Below are 19,101 nucleotides of genomic sequence, written 5' to 3' on the forward strand. Positions count from 1 at the left end.
TATATATATATATATATATATATATATATATATATATATATATATATCAGAATATTTGGTACCAAGTCATCAGTAGGTCTGCCATTCTTACCATTTGAGTCAGGTGAGTCCCAAGACAGGGCTAGTACACCAGTTGAATGAGCACATTTGCTTCCTGTGAGCTTCTGTGATAGAAGGATCCTGAGAGCATCTCAGGGTAAAAGCTGGAGCCAGTGTCATCTGGGGAGGGTGTATCTTACTTGTGGATAATCCTTGGCTATTCCAAAGCTCCAAGACTAGACCGTTCTGATATGTATATTTACCAACAAATTTTGGATTTCTGTACCAACGATAATAAAATACATGTAAATAATAATTCAGAGGTGGCCATTCTTCCAGGTGAGGTTCAGAGGCTTTGCAAGTTTTCATTAGTGATTTCAACACTTTTTACATTATTGGTATTTGTTTCACTGTTGATTTTATCATTCTTTTGGGAATCAAAATTTTTTTCCAAGTGAATAGTTCATCAGCAAAGTTCTAGAGGAAGATCAAGTCCAAAAGGATTTCCAAAAGTAGCTTTATCTGATCTTTGCGTTTTTAAACCTATCATCAAAGAGAAAAAAATAGAAGGGAAAGTAACAAAATGAAGCAAATCCTTTTTCAAAGGATTTCAAAGCATGATGACATAATTTAAATACCAAAATGGTAAATGTTTACTTGATTATTTCTGTGAAGGGCCAACTCATACAGTCCTTCAAGCTCTGTACTGCAGGATTGGAGGAATGAAATTCTTGTGTATGGAATATGGAAGCCTAGGATCTGGGAATCTGGCCACCGGCCAGGACTCCTGCCCAGCAGAGCCTTTGATGAGGATGGGAGTAGAGGGAAAGCCAGTGGCCATCCATGGAGACGCAACCAGCCCTACCTCCCAAAAGGAGTCCAAGGGGTGGGGCAAAATCAATTTTCTTTATGAAATTAAAAGACAGTAAGGAAATGGCACCTGGTGAAAAAACATTTAGAAAAATAACAGCTGAATAGACATGATTTGCTTCTCCTTACTTTCTCTTCATCCATTTCTTTTATCATTCTTTAACAACAAAAAGAACAAATATCAACAAACTTTGAAAGCCCAACTTCCAGCTACCACTGGCCATCAACACCTAATGACTATTAAAATATTACAATTTGGGGGATGCCTGGGTGACTCATGTGGTTGAGTGCCTGACTTGCTTTTGGCTCAAGTCATGATCCTAGGGTTGTGGGATCGAGCCCCACCTTGGGTTCTGCACTGAGTGTGGAGCCTGCTTAAGATTCTATCTCTCAAATAAAATAAAGAATATTGTAATTTTATTCTTGGCTATCTGACAAATTTTAAATCCTGGGAGGAAAAATATAGTAGAAGAGTATATCTTAACTTTATTTTTTCTTTATTGTTCCAGGTAGCTTTTTGGAATTCTGTAGTTCAATCTGCCCCTGGATCTTGGTATTGGATTTTGAAGATGATTTTTAAAAATTTTTTTTTAAGTTTATTTATTTATTTTTAGAGAGACAGCACAAGTAGGGGAGAAAGAGAGGGAGAGAGAATCCTAAGCAGACTCTGCACTGTCAGCACAGAGCCCGATATGGGGCTCGAATTCAGAAACTGCGAGATCATGACCAGAGCTGAAATCAAGAGTCAGATGCTAACTGACTCAGCCACCCAGGTGCCCCTGGATTTTAAGTATGACTTAATAAATGTGGGTGCTTCCAGTTAAATATGGTAGATTTTTTCTAGTTTTACCGAGAAATAATCAACATGCATCATTATATAAATTTAAGGTGTATAGCATGATGGTTTGATTTACATATATTGTGCAGTGATTATCACAGTGTGTTTAGTTAACATCCATCATCTCATAATAGATAAAATAAAAAGAGAAGAAAAAAAATTATCCTAGTGATGAGAAATCTTAGGCTGTACTATCTTAACAACTTTATTATATATCATATAGCAGGATTAACTATGGTCATCTGGTACATTGAACACACAGATTTACCTTCACTCCTCAAAATTCCATTAAAATGACAAGTGGTTTTTCTAAAAGACATAAATCCACAAGGGGAACAAAAAGACAAAGATAAGAGGAGGGAAATTGAAGGGACTAGAAATTTTAGATTTAGGAATCTGAAGAGAAGAGGAATGAGTACTTCTTTAAGAAAGTGAATCCTAAGTTAGTAATGGTATAAATTGAGAAGGAACTTGGCTTATTCTGAAACACCCTCCAATACCCTTGAAATGTAAATAAGTGAGTTAACAACAGGAGAAATTAGTTGAAGGATTTGTTGAAAGTCTCTTTACATGGTATTTAGTCCACCAGATTCCCTTCCCCTATCCAAGGAAAACTGAAAATTTAGTCCGTAAAAAGAATGAAACAGAAGTCTTCTGGAATGAGGAACCCTAAATACTGTGAAGGCAGGGTATTCTACTGGAAGAGAATTAAATCGAAATTGATATATTCGGCATTGATATTTTTTTCCTCATTTGGCTTTGACGATATTGGCAGACAAGTTTTTACCTTCTAAGTAGGAAACTGGTATTATTCTCCATAATCTGAAAACAGGATCTAGAGATATTGATCACTAGGGTTTTCCCAGAGAAATAAAACAACCGGATCAGTTTGCAGTGAAGACCACCGTTTGCATAAAGCTACCAGTCAGCTTTTTAGCCTTTACCCTCACTCCTAAATAAGAGCAGTCAGTCAAATACCACTAGACATTTGAGTAATGATTTTAATATGAACAGTAGAACCAAAACAGTTTGGAAACAGCAACTTAAAGGGAAAAGAGCATATGTAGGAATATGTCACTAATTTTTAAATATATCACTAAATAATAATATCACTAATTTTTAAGTATATCACTAAATATAATTTAAAAATATATTGCCAATAATCCTCAGAGAGAAAGAGAGAAAATAATGCATTTTTAAAACTGATATTAGGAGCTCTAAGAAAAGAGCTTTCATTTTTTTTTTAAATATATGAAATTTATTGTCAAATTGGTTTCCATACAACACCCAGTGCTCATCCCAAAAGGTGCCCTCCTCAATACCCATCACCCACCCTCCCCTCCCTCCCACCCCCCATCAACCCTCAGTTTGTTCTCAGTTTTTAACAGTCTCTTATGCTTTGGCTCTCTCCCACTCTAACCTCTTTTTTTTTTTTTTTCCTTCCCCTCCCCCATGGGTTTCTGTTAAGTTTCTCAGGATCCACATAAGAGTGAAACCATATGGTATCTGTCTTTCTCTGTATGGCTTATTTCACTTAGCATTACACTCTCCAGTTCCATCCACGTTGCTACAAAAGGCCATATTTCATTCTTTCTCATTGCCACATAGTATTCCATTGTGTATATAAACCACAATTTCTTTATCCATTCATCAGTTGATGGACATTTAGGCTCTTTCCATAATTTGGCTATTGTTGAGAGTGCTGCTATAAACATTGGGGTACAAGTGCCCCTGTGCATCAGTACTCCTGTATCCCTTGGATAAATTCCTAGCAGTGCTATTGCTGGGTCATAGGGTAGGTCTATTTTTAAACTTCTGAGGAACCTCCACACTGCTTTCCAGAGCAGCTGCACCAATTTGCATTCCCACCAACAGTGCAAGAGGGTTCCCATTTCTCCACATCCTCTCCAGCATCTATAGTCTCCTGATTTGTTCATTTTGGCCACTCTGACTGGCGTGAGGTGATATCTGAGTGTGGTTTTGATTTGTATTTCCCTGATAAGGAGCGACGTTGAACATCTTTTTATGTGCCTGTTGGCCATCCGGATGTCTTCTTTAGAGAAGTGTCTATTCATGTTTTCTGCCCATTTCTTCACTGGGTTATTTGTTTTTCGGGTGTGGAGTTTGGTGAGTTCTTTATAGATTTTGGATACTAGCCCTTTGTCCGATATGTCATTCGCAAATATCTTTTCCCATTCCGTTGGTTGCCTTTTAGTTTTGTTGGTTGTTTCCTTTGCTGTGCAGAAGCTTTTTATCTTCATAAGGTCCCAGTAATTCACTTTTGCTTTTAATTCCCTTGCCTAGAAAAGAGCTTTCAAAAAACCAAAAAGAGAAATTAAAATCATGATAACAAATTATTCCACAGCCACTTTGAAGTGACCAACAAAGTAGAACTAAAAGAAAAAGGTAAAACTTAGGAGAGAAGAATAAGAAAATCAGAGGACTAGTCCAAGAGGTCCAGTAACCAAAAGAGATTTAAATAAGAGTTCCTGAAAGAAAGAATAGAAAAAGCAAAGGAGGAAAAAAATCATCCAAGAAACAATTCAATTCAATAACTGAAAGACAAGTTTCTTTTTTTTTTTTTTTAAAGGTTCTATTTTTAAGTCATCTCTACATCCGTCATGGGGCTCGAACTCACGACCCCAAGATCAAGAGTCCCATGCTGCACCAACTAAGGCAGCCAGGTGGCCCCTGAAAGATAAGTTTCTAAATTGAAATAATCCAACAATTGCCAATCACAGTGAGACCCAGGTCAGGGACCTCTGAAATTTCATAATAATATGAAAAAAAGAAAATCCTACAGAATTAAGAGAAAAGTACATACAAAAGGTCGGTAATCAGAGCTCAAGCTTTTTAACAGTGGAAGCTACTAAATAATGTAGAAAATGACCTGTGATTTTTGAAGAAAAGCAATTTGTAATCTGGGATTTTTTGCCTGGTTAAACTTTGAAATAGGGGCTGAGGAAGACTGAAGAAATTCTCGGACATGTAAGGTCTCCAATTTTTACTTCCAAGCATACTTTCTCAGGAAGCTCTTGGAATATGTGCTGTAATGAAGAAGTCCTCCTAGAAAGAGATGATACCTGAGAAGTGGGATCTTAGAGTTGAAGGAAGTCTTCAGAATGATGGCAGATATACATCTTGAGATGACAACTATTTAACAGACCTAGAGTGCAACTGGTCTAGATTGGAGTGGTTCAGAAAGCTCCAAGAGCGATATCTTCAAGAAGAATGGATAGAGTACTTACTATATTTTACTATATTGAGAAGAGATTTATATAGGTGGAAGGAAATTTGGGGTGGAATTGATGATTAAAATATATAGATAACTAAGCCAAAAGAAAGGTCATAAACTAGGGAAACTAAAATTGTACAGGACAGAAAAAGTAATCTTAATGTACTCTGTTACTAAACTGTAATAGCATTTGCATAGTCAACATAATGAAAACGAAATTATAATATACAGAGGACAAGTTGAATGGGGTCAGTGGGGATGTGTATATGTGAAAGAGAGCTGAAATTTTTTTTCCACAGTAAATGATTCATGAAGCTGAAAATTCAAGGAGTGGTACTATAAGTGTGTTATTCAGAAATATGAGAGCAAATAGCAAAAAGGATCAGTTCAGAGCAGTTACCTAAGTGAATTAGGAAGACGTGAAGTGAATGTGTTAGGTGTGGAGGAGTAGAAGTAAGGGGAAGGAGTAGTGGTCATGGATTACTGTTTTTTGTAACCAGTTTACAGATTACTTAAAGTTCCAAATTAACATGGATGTATAATGGATTAAAAATAAAGGATAAATATGTATGCGAATAACGATGCCCAATGCAGTGAGGACCATTAACATATAGTCATCAATGAGCATCAATTCAGCTGTATCTGTGATCAAAATAACTTTGGAATTAATAAAAGGTGTTAAGATTTGTACACTGAAAACTTATTGAAAGAAAGTAAACAAAAATAAATGGAAAGTATCCCGTGTTCATGGATCAGAAGATTTAACGTGGTTAAGATGGCAGTACTTGCAAATTGATCTACAATTTCATCATAATCTCTATCAAGATCTTTGCTGCTTTTTTCCCCCTATATCAGTTGACAAGCTGACCCTAAAATTCATATGGGACAAGTAACCCAGAATAATTGAAATAATCTTGAAAAAGGAAGCAATGTTGGAGGACTCACACTTACTGATTTCAAAATGTATTACAAAGCAACCGTAAGAGAAATAGCATGGAGCTGGCGTAAGGGTAGACGATGGGATAGAATCGAGAATCTAGAAATAAGTCCTTACATATACAGTTAACAATTTTTGACAAGAATGCCAAGACAGTTCGGTGGGGAAAAGAATAGTCTGCTCAACAAATGATGCTAGAATAACTGGACATACATGGCAAAAGAATGAAGGTGGACCCGGACCTCACAACATAGAAAAAAATAAGCTTAAGATAAATTGAGGGCCTACGTTTAAGATCTAAAACAATAAAACTTAGAAGAAAACATAGATGTAAATCTTCATGGTCTTGGATTAGGCAAAATATCTTTTAGTTATGGCACCAGAAGCACAAGTGGCTTTGCACTTTGTGCAAAACATATGTATTTTCACTTTATCAAAATTTAAGATTTCTTTTCTGCAAAATGATACCTTTAGGACAGTGAAAACACAACCCACAGAATGGAAGAAAATATTTGCAAATCATACCTTTGATACAGGACTTGCCTCTAGAATATATTAAAAATAAACCCTTGCAACTCAATAATAAAAAAACTCAAATCTCATTTTAGAATGGGCAAAAGACTTGAATTGACATTCCTGCAAAGGAGGTGTATGAATGGCCAATAAACTCATGAAAAGTTGTTCAACTTCACCAATTCTTAGGGAAATTCAAATTAAAACCACAATGAGATCCCACCTCACATCTCCTACTATGGCAATAACAACAACAATAATCATAATAGGCAGAAAAAAACAAGTAATGGTGAGGATGTGAAGAATTTGGAGCCTTCGTATATTTCTGGTGCAGCCGCTTTGGAAAGTAGTTTGGCAGTTCCTAAAAGTGTTTAACATGGATTTCTCATATGACCCAGCAAATTGACTTCTAGGTATATATTCAAGAGAAATGAAAGTATATGCCCACCCCAAAACTTATACAATCTATAACAGCATTATTCCTAAATAACCCAAAAGTGGAAATAGCCCAAATGTTTATCAGCTGATGAATGAATGAATGGATAAGCAGAATATGGTACATTCATAGAATATTATCTGGCAATAAAAAGGATTGAAGTGCTGATATGTGCTATAACATGGATGAACCTTGAAATATTCTGAGTGGAAAAAAACAGTCAAAAAAGACTATATTGTCTGATTCCATTTCTGTGAAATGTCCAGAATAGGCGATTCATAGGGACAGAAAGTAGATTAGTGATTGTCAGGGGCTGGGTGAAGGGAATGAGGAGAGAATATTAATGGACATGAGGTTTCTTTTGGGAGTGACAAAAATGTTCTAGAATTAGATAGTGATGATGGTGGTACAGCTTTGTGAATTTACTAAATTGTACACATAAAATGGGTGAATTTTGTATGTGACTTATATCTCAAAAGTATTTTTAAAAAATAACTGTGGAAGACAAAAGTGGAAAATAAAGTCTGCTGAAGTTTTTTAAAAGCAGTTTTCTAAGATATTGTTTGACTAGTGCATGTGTATGTGTATGTTATTTTAGATAAACTGGAAAGAGAGCAGGAAAGATGCATTTGTCATCACTTGTTATAACGAACTTACCACAATCTCTTATGAAAACAGGAGCATGATGCCTCTTTGATTTAAATGGAAAGCCACAAGGAGCTTCACTCCTTCCCCTTCCAACTCTCCCTTCGTCTGGAAGGGTCTAGCATAATGAATGAATGAATACATACATACATAAATACATACATACACACACACATACATACATACATACATGCATGCAAAAATACTGAAATAAAAAAAACAAGACCTCAAATAGTGATATCTGCATTTTACCGTGTCAACTCCTTTTCTGGTTTTCTCTTGTTAATATCTTTTTCTTATTCATAGGCTTATAGTGAGAATCAGATGCAGTTTTAGACAGGAAAAAGCTCTTAAAAAATTAAAAATGTTCTGGGGTGCCTGGCTGGCTCAGTCAATAGAGCATGTGATTCTTGATCTCAGGGGCATGAGTTCAAGCCCCAAGTTGGGTATAGAGATTACTTTTATAAAAAATTAAAAATGTCTTACAATAATATAACATATTTGTGATAATTTTATGACATTGTGATGCTCATTTATTTGGTCTGACTGACATATAGAGACAATAATTCAGTGAATAATTTATTCATTTATTTGTGGGTATTTTAGTCATTTTATTATAAGGATTGGAACACTTGAGTGGGGTTAAGGGGGATGGTACACATGGAGGGACTATTAGGTTTTTGATGTAGAATTTGGCATCTTGTTATTGGTAATTAGGAAAATGAATTGGATTTGTTGGGCAAGGAGTTTGGGGATAAGAAATTGTTGAGGCTGAGGTTGCTTGGAGCCAGTAGGGACTTCTTTGTTTAGATGTATAAACTGATCGTATCCTTAACCTGGGCTGCAAGGTTTTAGAGTTTTTTCCCATGGCTTACTTTGTCTTTCACACTTCGCTTCCTCATATAGCCTCCTCAGTTTCTTACACTTATTAATTTTAAATGAATTGTAGGGTTAAATTCAACTGAAGGCTAGTCAGGTTATAGGTGGTGAGGATTCCCAAAGGCAAAATATACATTGCCGGGGTCCAGCTCCAGCAGGTCCAGGGGTTCCCGAAGGATGAACGGCATCGGCGAAAAAGTGAAGATAAAACAAAACTAAATAAAAAACAAAAATAAAAATGGACAGACAACAGCTGTGAGTTGATCTGGCCGATTTATTGTAGCAAATGTGGCATTATATATGCTAGTGGTTTCCTTGTAGCATATGTCATCTACGTTTTTCTAACATTACCTAATTTTGAAAAAGTTCCTAGGTGTAATCAACCTTTAAGAAATTACATGGTGATTTTCCCCTAATTTTCCCGCATACCCTTTGATTATTGATTAATTTCTTACATTATTCCATTATGCATCTGTGTTTATCTATAATCTACAAAGCATTTGCTTTGCTGTTCTCATAAAAGGCCCTCCATTTCTCAACACCTTAAGTGGAACAGTTACGGGGACATGACCTCCTAACCACATGAGGCCAGAAGAACAATGTGTTTGCCTCTGTCCGAGGTGCCAGGAAGGGACCGATAGGGCCTTAGAAACCCATGCCTCACACATTCTCAGAGAGACAGTGCACCTAGGAATTAATGAACCAATCTGTACCTTAACCGACTAGGTTCAGTCATCATCTGGAATGCCTCTGGGGGGGCCAGGTGGGCCTAGGAGTTGAAGTCACCTGTGCCCAGAGATACACTCCTTAGTTGCCAGAGTGGGGCTTTCAAATCCATTTGTCTCTCCTTAGTTGGCTGCCTTTGCTGGCAATTACATGAGGCTATCCTTCCTTTAAGTAGAGGAGTCTCCATAGGGGATGGCAATGGCTAAATGTAAGGCTGCTCAATTTCTTGCGGAACCTTATTTTCTTCCCTAATGGTTCTTTTCCCAGGGGGCCTGCCGAGGGCAATTCCCCAACGGACAATACCCCAGGTACTTTATTAAGGCCAAATTACTAAAAGCAGGAGTACAAGAAGCTTCACTGTCAGTGGTCTGCCTTGCAGTCACCAATCCGTCCACAGCTCGGGCCCTGCCACTCAGGCTGGGATAGCTCGGCTTCCAGCAATACATCAAGTATACTGTGGGTGAGACATCATTCATTCCATTTGTGGTTAAAACAGGGCTTTGGGGATTTGGGTATTTATGCCTGTTTTCAGAAACAGATGGTTATGTGGTTATACATAAGCAGATGTGATGTTTTCCTGGGAATCAGTTGAGACTTAAGTGTGGGAGCTTAACCTGCACGAATTCCTGGGTGAAGAATGAGAATGCAAGTTGTTTAGTTCTCAAACATACTTCAGAAAAACAGATATCTACTTTCATGTCTGTTCTTCTCTCTCTCTATCCCCCCCACCCCTCCTTCCCTTGGTTGCGGATACATATTTAAGGTCTTTGTGGCTTGGCCAAGGGTTAATGATTCTGGAAACTATTTTAGTGACAGGACCTGAGGATGATCCAAATGGTCAGTTCTAGCCATGAGGACACTGATTTGTGGTCACGCACAGGCTGCAAAAAGGGAAAACTCCTTTTCACTCTCATCCAGTATTTTGGGTCACTTCCATGAGGTAAAACAGTGAGTGCTGCCAGGATTGCAGACTCCTCTACGGGCCATGGATCATGATTCTCCACACTTCATTCTAGAACACTCCCTCCTTCACCATTGGTGATTCCACAGAATATACTCTAACCACATATTTGTGTGGGAAGAACCCCCAAATTGGCAGTCTAAAAGAATGCTACATCCCTTCTCTGTACACCTGAAATTTCCTTTGGGAAGTGGTTGTACAGGTGGAGCAGCACTTGAACTGGCCCATTTCCACTTGTAGTGTGCCGGGTGCATTCCCAACCCTCACACCGTATGTATTCCTTCACTTGTGCTCTTCCAGATGCTTTCTTGTACTTTTTCATTTACCTAAATTCTACCTGGGTTTTTTTTTTTATTAAAAAAATTTTTTTTAAGTTTGTTTAAGCTGGAGAGGAACAAAGAGGGAGATAGAATCCCAAGCAGGCTCCATACTGCCAGTATGGAACCGCATGCAGGGCTCACACTCATGAACCATGAGATCATGACCTGAGCTGAAATCTAGAGTTAGACACTTAACTGACTAAGCCACCCAGGCATCCCTCTACCTGGTTTTTTAAAAGTCCAACTGAATTTGTACCTCTTTTAAGGAACTCATTTTAACTTTTGTTTTCTTATTTAAATTTGCAAGGATGTATGTCTAGTTTTCCTTACTAGTTTGTAAGTTCCTTGTTTATAGGACTTATGCATTATTTGTATCTTGGTTGGTAGTTAGCAAGGCCAGGAACAACAGAAGTCATTATATTTCTAGTGTAGCCATCTAACCATGAGCCAACATCCTGCAGTAGTATGCAAGGGACTAGCCCTTGAACTTCAAAGGAAACAAAATAAATGATCAAGAATCCAGGAAATTTAGAAATATTTGTGACTGGTGGTGTTTCTCAATGGACCTTCCTTCCACCGAGGAAACCAGAGCAATGTGCAGTCTACAGTTCTATAGGAAAGTGTGAAAGGAGTTCCCAGTCATAAAAAAGGAAACAATAACTCAACTGGTTTGAAATTTTTGCTGAATGCACTTTAAGCATAATCAATATCCACCATAAGTACTTAATTGAATAGTTTAAATGAAACCACTGCATTGCATATGCTCCACCTTAGCTAGAGAATGTCAGTGTTTAGATTTTTTTCAGGTTGGATTTTGTTACCTGGTGTGGGTACACCATCTGGGTGCACTATATATATAGCTTCCAAATATTTTGAAGAATATTTTAAATTCCTTTCTATTCCTTCAACCCCATTCTCATGGCCAAAAACAAGTGTGATACTGTTTATTTTAGAATATCATTTAGGACAAAGGTATGGTAAAAACAAAGTAGTGGCTCCGTGAAGGGATGTGATTTGGACTTAGACAAGGAATTATCATAGGTCACTACTTGGGGTCTATCCTTGGCATCTGAGAGGCTTTGCATATACTGTGTAATCCCTTCCTAAGAGAGCTGGTTTAGTAACAGTGTTGGGAGGTCTAGCCCATTTTTAGTTTGAGGGAAAATATGTCAATTAAACATTGCAGGATGAAAGATAGGCTTTGGTGGGGCGGGGGTGGGGGTGGGGAGGGAGGAACCTATTGTATCCAAAGTGTTATATATAGTAAATACTGTTTATTTTCTCTGAGGAAGGGAGAGAGCAGAGATCATGCCAAGAAAAACACAAAGTGGAGTGAGGTGGAGAGGTCCCTAATATCAGATGCATATGGGAAGGATCTTCCCCAGGACTAGCTCCAAAGATTTTTTTTAAGGTAGTATTGCTTTTCTTCCTTCCTTCCTTCCTTCCTTCCTTCCTTCCTTCCTCTCTTTTCTTTTTTTAAAAAAATTTGTTTCCTTTGTCTTTGACTCTTTAGTTTCAAAAACAAGTTAAAGAGAAGCTTATTATGAAGCCTAGTGCCACAGGCATTGTTGAAATTCATCAGCACCCAAAAGTCAATATCCAATTACTGTACCCTTTTAGCTGTTTCACATAATTAACCTTGCTGCTTGATCTAAGGGAAGCCAGAGGAAGATGGGGCACCATTGGATGCCTTTCATGTTGTGCTTAACCTTTCATGTTGTGCTATGAGGTTGAAGAGCCCATTTACCTGGATATGTGAGGGATTGGCATCTTCCAAGAGGTTTCCTTGTATTCCTTCTTGAAAACCAATGCAAAGAGTATACATTTAGTTGTATGAGAGGTTAAAGAATCAATTTAAGTAAGCTTGCTGCCTAGTGACATATCTAAGGACAGAAAGTCCTGCAAAGCAACTGGCAGCAGGGATTAGATCTCTGAATGTCCTTGTCTGTCAGGAACAGTGCTCTGTGCACTCAGGAGCTCCTGTAACTGTTAATGTGTCACTGTGCACGGAGACAAGGGAACCATCTCCTCATTTCAGTGCACATGCTGGGGAAAGCCTGTCCCTAAGTGTTTGTGTGGGGGGGGGGGGGGCGGTGCTGCTGAGCGCTTTGCCTCTGGCTGAAGTATATTGCATAGCAGCTTTACTTTTTCATGTGGGCGTGATGTGGGGAGTTCCTCCTACACAGCAAATTTGGGGAAATTCCTAATGTGAATGTATTTTCAGCTCTAAATGATAGTGCCCTTGTTAGAGTGAAGAGCAAAAGCACAGAAGCCATGATTTTAAAACCTGAATCAGCCAATTCCTAGTGTATGTGTCTTTTACTCACTTGATAGAGCTGTTCAAGCAGAATCTCGCCGTTGTCAAGGGAGTTGGGATTCCACATATCCCAGTAGTCCAGGGATTACTCTTTTCGTTTGCCTAGGGCTTCTCCTGCCTCGAGATACTTAGCATGCAGATGCAGTTTCTGGAGCCAGCAGGAGAATCTCCCCAACTTCAACATATATCACACAGCTCGCCACCCACATGGCAGTGATGCTGCTCCAGATGAAACTGGCAGTGCTATGCCGGCAGTTTCCTAATAACCTTGGTGTCTCTGCAGCAAGGTTAGTGGTTATGTATTTACCGAAGCCACAGCTTTCTTTTCCTCCTCTCTCTGCCTCTGTCTCCCCACCTCCCCTCCTGCCACTTACATCCCCCATTCTCTGATTGTCAGAGTTTGTGGCAGATTAAGGAAACAGAATATAAAATAGCCAAATATATATTCTAGGAAGTCATACTTGTTGAGTAGGGCATTTATCTGACAGCTTGAAATGAGCTTCTTTTGTGTGTTGGCATATAGTCCAGAATTACAATTTTATTCACTGTTTAGTGTTTATATAAAGTTCTCCTCTTTTACTCACTTCACGGAATTAAGGGCTCACTTTATCTCTGACCTGAGTCTGTAAAAGGATCTTAGAGGGCAGCAGTTTTCACCTTGGTTTAATTTGTTGTTCTTGTTTTTGTTGTTGCTTTAATTTTATTAATGTTTATTTATTTTTAAGAGACAGAGAGAAACAGTGTGAGCAGGGGAGGGTCAGAGAAAGAGGGGGACACAGAATCTGAAGCAAGCTCCAGGCTCCGTGCTGTCAACACAGAGCCCGATGTGGGGCTTGAACTCATGAACCGCGAGACCATGACCTGAGCCAAAGCCGGACACTTAACCGACTAAGCCACCCAGGTGCCCCGACCTTGGTTTAATTTGTAAGAAAAACATTGTGATATGTGCGTAGCCACTTACTTTAATTTAGAGGCAGTTATCTAATAATAGAAGTGGTTGAAAAGAATCCTTTTGGGAAAGAGACTTTGTATAGAAATTAAAGGAATGTTGCTTAGCACTTCTTAATAGGTATTTATTGTACATATATTATGGAAGGTATTACACAATTTACAGATTCTAAAAAAAAAATAATAGATCCTTGTCTGCCAGGTCTGTGTTACTGATTAGAGTAGATGAAAGGTGTCCATTGAATAGTAAGTGACTAAGTAAAGGCTGTATTAAATAAGGTATTAATGCTATGCAGTAAAAGTTCAAGGATAAAATGTTACATACTGTATTGATTTGCCACACAGATATTTTCGTAAGGCATGAGATTGGTGTTCTGAGATGTCACCCAGTTTAATTAATATAGTTCTGGATAGCTATTTGTGGAATTCTGGCTAGGTTTTTTTTGTGTGTGTGTGTTTTAAAATACATATATACTCAGTGTTTTATTTGAACAAATCAACATGGAGTGAGCATCCACTGTTTTTACTGTATAAAAATGAGTCACAAATAGTGGAAAGAGATGAATGTTTTGAATCAGATACGTCTTATTTCAGATCCTAGTTGTGCTGATTCTTGGCTCTGTCACCACCTTGAATCTCAGTTTTCTCATTGGAAGGATTAGGATAACAGCAACTAATTCACAGATTTGTTGGTATTAAGTTATTTTGGGACACATAAACATTGTTTTCCCAGTTTTCACACTCAATCCAGTCCTCCTGGAAACATGCTATCACTGATAGAATATGTGTGTTTGAAGCTTTAGGTGTTTCCTACAACACTTGTTTGTGCAAACCACCAAATCTGAGCACTCCTACCTCTTGTAAATCATCCTGAACCTCAAATAGCAAAATAGCAAATAAATTGTTTGTATGGAGAGGAGGAGATTTTTCAAGGACCATACATTAATCTCAAGCTTAAAGGGTAAGCTTTTTATCAGCTTAATAATGTAATATAAAATGATTATAATATTCAGCTAAACAAAGCATGCTCTAAGGGACAAACCTGCCGCCCCCTGTGCCTTATAAAATAACATATCCTGCTGGACCCAGGTGAGGTCCCACCTCCAAGACACCTTCTCTAGCCACTCCCGGTCACAATAATCTTGACTCATTGAAAATTCAGTTTCTGTTGTTATTTAAATTTCATTGGGTTTACCTCTCATTTGGCACTTCATTGTTATAAACCAATGTATGTCCATTTTATGGTTGTATCATGCCTCACTGATTAGACTGTACCTTCTTAGCCATCACAGACCTACTCTCATTCTTTATTTTCTTCACAGCACTTACTTCAGTATTGCTTTATACATAATACGCTCTGAGTTGATACCTTTTCTTTAGGAAAATGGTTGTTGTCAGGAAACAAGGACAGATTCTATTCCATATTGGAATCTGTGGAGGATATTCTGGCGTCTTCATTTAATAGGTATCTAGCCATTACCCAAACAAGTAGTTGTTGACTTTGAGTATGTGACTCCAGATAGTTAACAAACTTAGTGACTATTTTCCGATATAGCACCGAAGTGTTAGGATCGTAGTGTGCACACATAGGTAGTAGACTATAAATGGTTGCACATACAAAGTAGTAATGAAGAAAGTTCATCTAGTACATTCTGTGTGGAAATTTTACACCACACCCACATCGCTAAGGGATGGGTAAAGAAGATGTGTTTAAAAATCATTTTATATTTTGTCTTGGCACCTGGTAACACATCATGAGTTGTTGGCTCATGATAGAGTGCTTGTTTGCTAGTCTACAACATCCCCTATTTTAACAGCTACTGAGGGGATCCAGTGGTTTGTTGAAATAAACCTCACATTTGCTAAGTAGAGACTAAAGATAGTAAGGATTAGGTATGTCTGAATCCTTTCCTCTGACGACAGTCTAGAATGGGGTGTCCTGTCTTAGAGCCAGTTTCGCTATTTTCCTGAATCTCCTATGTCTTGTTATCTCTTTCCCTCACTGAAAAAATAAGACTGTGCTTAGAGTCCTTGAGTCCTATAACTGGTTCATTTGTACGTCTCTAGAAGGATTACTGTGTCTGCTCTTTGAGTCTTGTAAGGGATGAGTTTGGGGTGTTAGATGAGTAAAAATGAGAGAGCAGGCTTGGTAACCTCTTTGGGTTCTCCCATTGACTATCTCTGAATTCACCTGTGCTCAGGGACACTCTAGCAACCTTAGAACCTACCACCATCAAGGGAACAAAATTGATATGTTGGGTGAGGTGACCATTTCCAAAAATGGGATTGAATGGCTGGAAATTTTGGAAATAGTTAAGGTACTTTACGAATGTAATCTTAGCACAATAGATAGTAAGATGTTTTAGATTTAAATAATGTTATGTAATACAAGTTTTCTTGTTGTGAGTATAAGTACCAGTTAATATCTAATAGAAACAAATGGCTGGAATTTGAGTGATCGATATTGCATATTAACTATAATAAAGTGTTCTTCAAATGTCTGTAGCTTCCGTGATATGTCTAGAACTGTATTAGCTTTAGCTTTGTGTCAAGTAAGTATAGGAGCTTATAAAAATTTATAATGCTAGCTTTGTCATTTATAGTCTAATCATCTTATTTTGAGCTTTCTCTCTGATTTTGTTTTATGAGAGAATTGCTCATTTTCAATCTGCACCCAGATGAAGTAAGATTAAACCATATTTGACACACAGGATTAGCTCTTCTTCTCATGCCTTCCCTCAAAAGTAAGATTGGGTAAAGTTTTACCTCCAGGATTTCTAGCTTTCCCTTTCTATTTCCATTAATTCCTGTTGGGTCCTATTCCCTCATAAGTCTCCATCAAATTTGCACCCAAGAAAAAGACATTAATCTTTGTAACTCTCCGAGGCTTCTGAAATTAGATTCATATTTCTAATCATGGCACAAAAGTAGTTATCCTCTTTATAAGGCACTTCAGATTACACCGAGCCACCTAAATTACACAATAAAATATGAAGCACTAAAAAGGAAATTGGAGGGGCGCCTGGGTGGTTCAGTTGGTTAAGTGTCCAACTCTTGGTTTCAGCTCAGGTCATGATCTCACAGTTCATGAGTTTGAGCCCTTCATTGGGCTTTGTGTTGACAGTGCAGAGCCTGCTTGGGATTCTCTCTCTCTACCTTTCTCTGCTCACCCCCCCCCCCTACACACACACTTTCTCGCTCTCAAAATAAATAAACTTTAAAAAAAAAGTTCACTTATGAAAGAGAGAGAGAAAGAAAGAAAGAAAGAAAGAAAGAAACTGGAAAAAACACCCAGCATGATCAGAGATACTCAAAAAGGTATCCATTCCTCTTCTTATTACATGGCCCACAAGTTGTTTCTGGTGACACATTTCTGATGTGCACACATCATGTATACACATGTGTTACACATTTCTGGCTTTGGTTCTGGTTTGCTTAGTGGTTTGATTCAGGAGACCTTGTGAGAACCTGTTCTGTGCCATGCATTGTCATAGATGACCTAAACTGTAGACGTATACTTCAGAATTCTGAACTCTGAATCTTTCTTAACCCTGGCAACATTCCAGCCCTGTTACTAATATTTTGGTCTAGTTCTAGTATATCTCTTTCATTTTGCAAAATTCAGCAAAGAAGACGTGGGGAAAGACATTCCCTTAATCTGTATTAAGTGAATGTTGGCTTTTTCTATAGCAAGGGAAGAGAAATAACTTTTAGGCTAATTCTAGACTTTTCTGTTTTCATTGCTTTCTATCCTCATTCTTCCACCCCTCGTTAAGGGAGTGGGGAAAGCTACAGGGGAAGTTGTATGTATTATATACCTCCCAGAAGCCTCAACAAACATATAAAGATTGTTAACTTTATGAAATTTGAGATGAATCATTTACTCCTCTTAGAAATGGTATTAAAAAGAAAACTCTGCAAGATAATTTCAATGTGTCTTATTTTTTGAATTCTATTAATTTGAAGATGAATGGAGATGAAGGAATAATAAGAATAGAGTTGAGGGGCACCTGGGTGGCTCAGTCAGTTGAGTGTCCGACTTTGGCTCAGGTCATGATCTCGCAGTTTGTGGGTTCAAGCCCTGAGTCGGGCTCCGTGCTGACAGCTCAGAGCCTGGAGCCTGCTTCAGATTCTGTGCCTCTGTCTCTCTCTGGCCCTACCCCACTGTGCTCTGTCTCTCTCTGTCTGTCAAAAATAAATAAATGTAAAAAAAAAAAAAGAATAGAGTTGAAATACACATCTTCTACTCAATTGAATCTCTTTTTGGTTGGTGAAATAACCCTGGACATTCCCGGGATTCCTTGGTGTTTTTTTATTTATAGTTTTGTATCTAGGAAAGGCTGTGGCTATATAATAAAAAGCTAGTAGGCATGCTTTATGCTACTATGTTCAGAAAGCTTTTTGTTTTTAAGTTTATTTATTTTGAGAGCGGCAAGGGTCAGAGAGAGACTCCCAAGCAGGCTCTGTGCTGTGAGCGTGGAGCCCTGGAGCCCTGAGTGGGGCTCGAACTCGCTTGAACTCACTAACGGTGAGATCAAGACCTGAGCTGAAACCTACAGTCGAAAGCTTAACTGACTGAGCACCCAAGCGCCCCTATGCTCAGAAAGCTTTAATTGCAGAAGCACTTTTATGAATAACAACACTTCAACTGAAATGCAGTCTCCTAGGATCTCAAATCCAGTATATATTTTAAATAATAATAGTGCTTTTCATTTTGATTATAGAGAAATAGGAAATAAAGAAATGTATTGTGGTGTGACAAAGATAGATCAGATACTTTGGAGGCATTTCAAAATCTTGAAAGCCTTGCTCTTATCGGTATATACTTAGTGGCTATTCTTCAGAGTGATTGATTTGCCCTGGAAGGGTGTCTATATGATACATATTCCTGATAGTCTTTGCAGATGTAGGGGAGGAGTTGTAAGCATATATTAAGATTTTAAGTGAAATGATCTCCTTGTTGAGAGGTAAGAAGTAGTAGCACATTTTGCCTTTGTTGCCCTACCTTATTCCCAATGGTTTCAAATTAGTGATGGGTGTTACGTTATTTGAGTTTCTTTAGAATTGAAATGACCCAAATCAAATTTAAGTCTGTAAGCTCAGCTGCTAGCTGGCCATCTCTTAACGTGGCTCAGAGTTGTGTAAAATGAACAAAAGAGTATTTTAATTTAATGTCATGTACGGACTGCAACTATAATCATTAGTATTTATTATTTTCACTTCTTTTTGTTTTATTACTCTCTTCACCATCCGCATCTTAGACCCCTGGTCCAGGAAAAGGATGTCAGAGTTATGCTAGTCCTTAGATAGATTCTTTTTAGAGATTGTTTTTCTTTTTATTAAAAAAAATTTGTTTAATGTTTATTTATTTTTGAGAGAGAGAGAAACAGAGTGCGAGCGGGGGAGGGGCACAGAGAGAGGGAGACACAGAATCCAA

At 38.0% G+C, this 19,101-nt stretch overlaps 2 protein-coding genes across 8 annotated transcripts in view; one reads left to right on the forward strand and one right to left on the reverse strand.

Annotated features, from left to right (window-relative positions):
- The window catches only part of MICU1 (mitochondrial calcium uptake 1), a 417,233-nt gene extending 407,725 nt beyond the window's left edge, over nt 1-9,508 (reverse strand). The window contains exon 1 of the mRNA XM_049646197.1: nt 9,502-9,508. The gene's annotated coding sequence lies outside the window, so the exon portion shown is untranslated. The remainder of the gene's footprint in view (nt 1-9,501) is intronic.
- MCU (mitochondrial calcium uniporter) overlaps nt 1-19,101 on the forward strand; it is a 203,099-nt gene that overhangs the window by 92,313 nt on the left and 91,685 nt on the right. The gene's annotated exons all lie outside the window — the stretch shown is intronic.

Source organism: Panthera uncia, chromosome D2 (assembly GCF_023721935.1).
Source record: "Panthera uncia isolate 11264 chromosome D2, Puncia_PCG_1.0, whole genome shotgun sequence".
Lineage (NCBI taxonomy): Eukaryota > Metazoa > Chordata > Mammalia > Carnivora > Felidae > Panthera > Panthera uncia.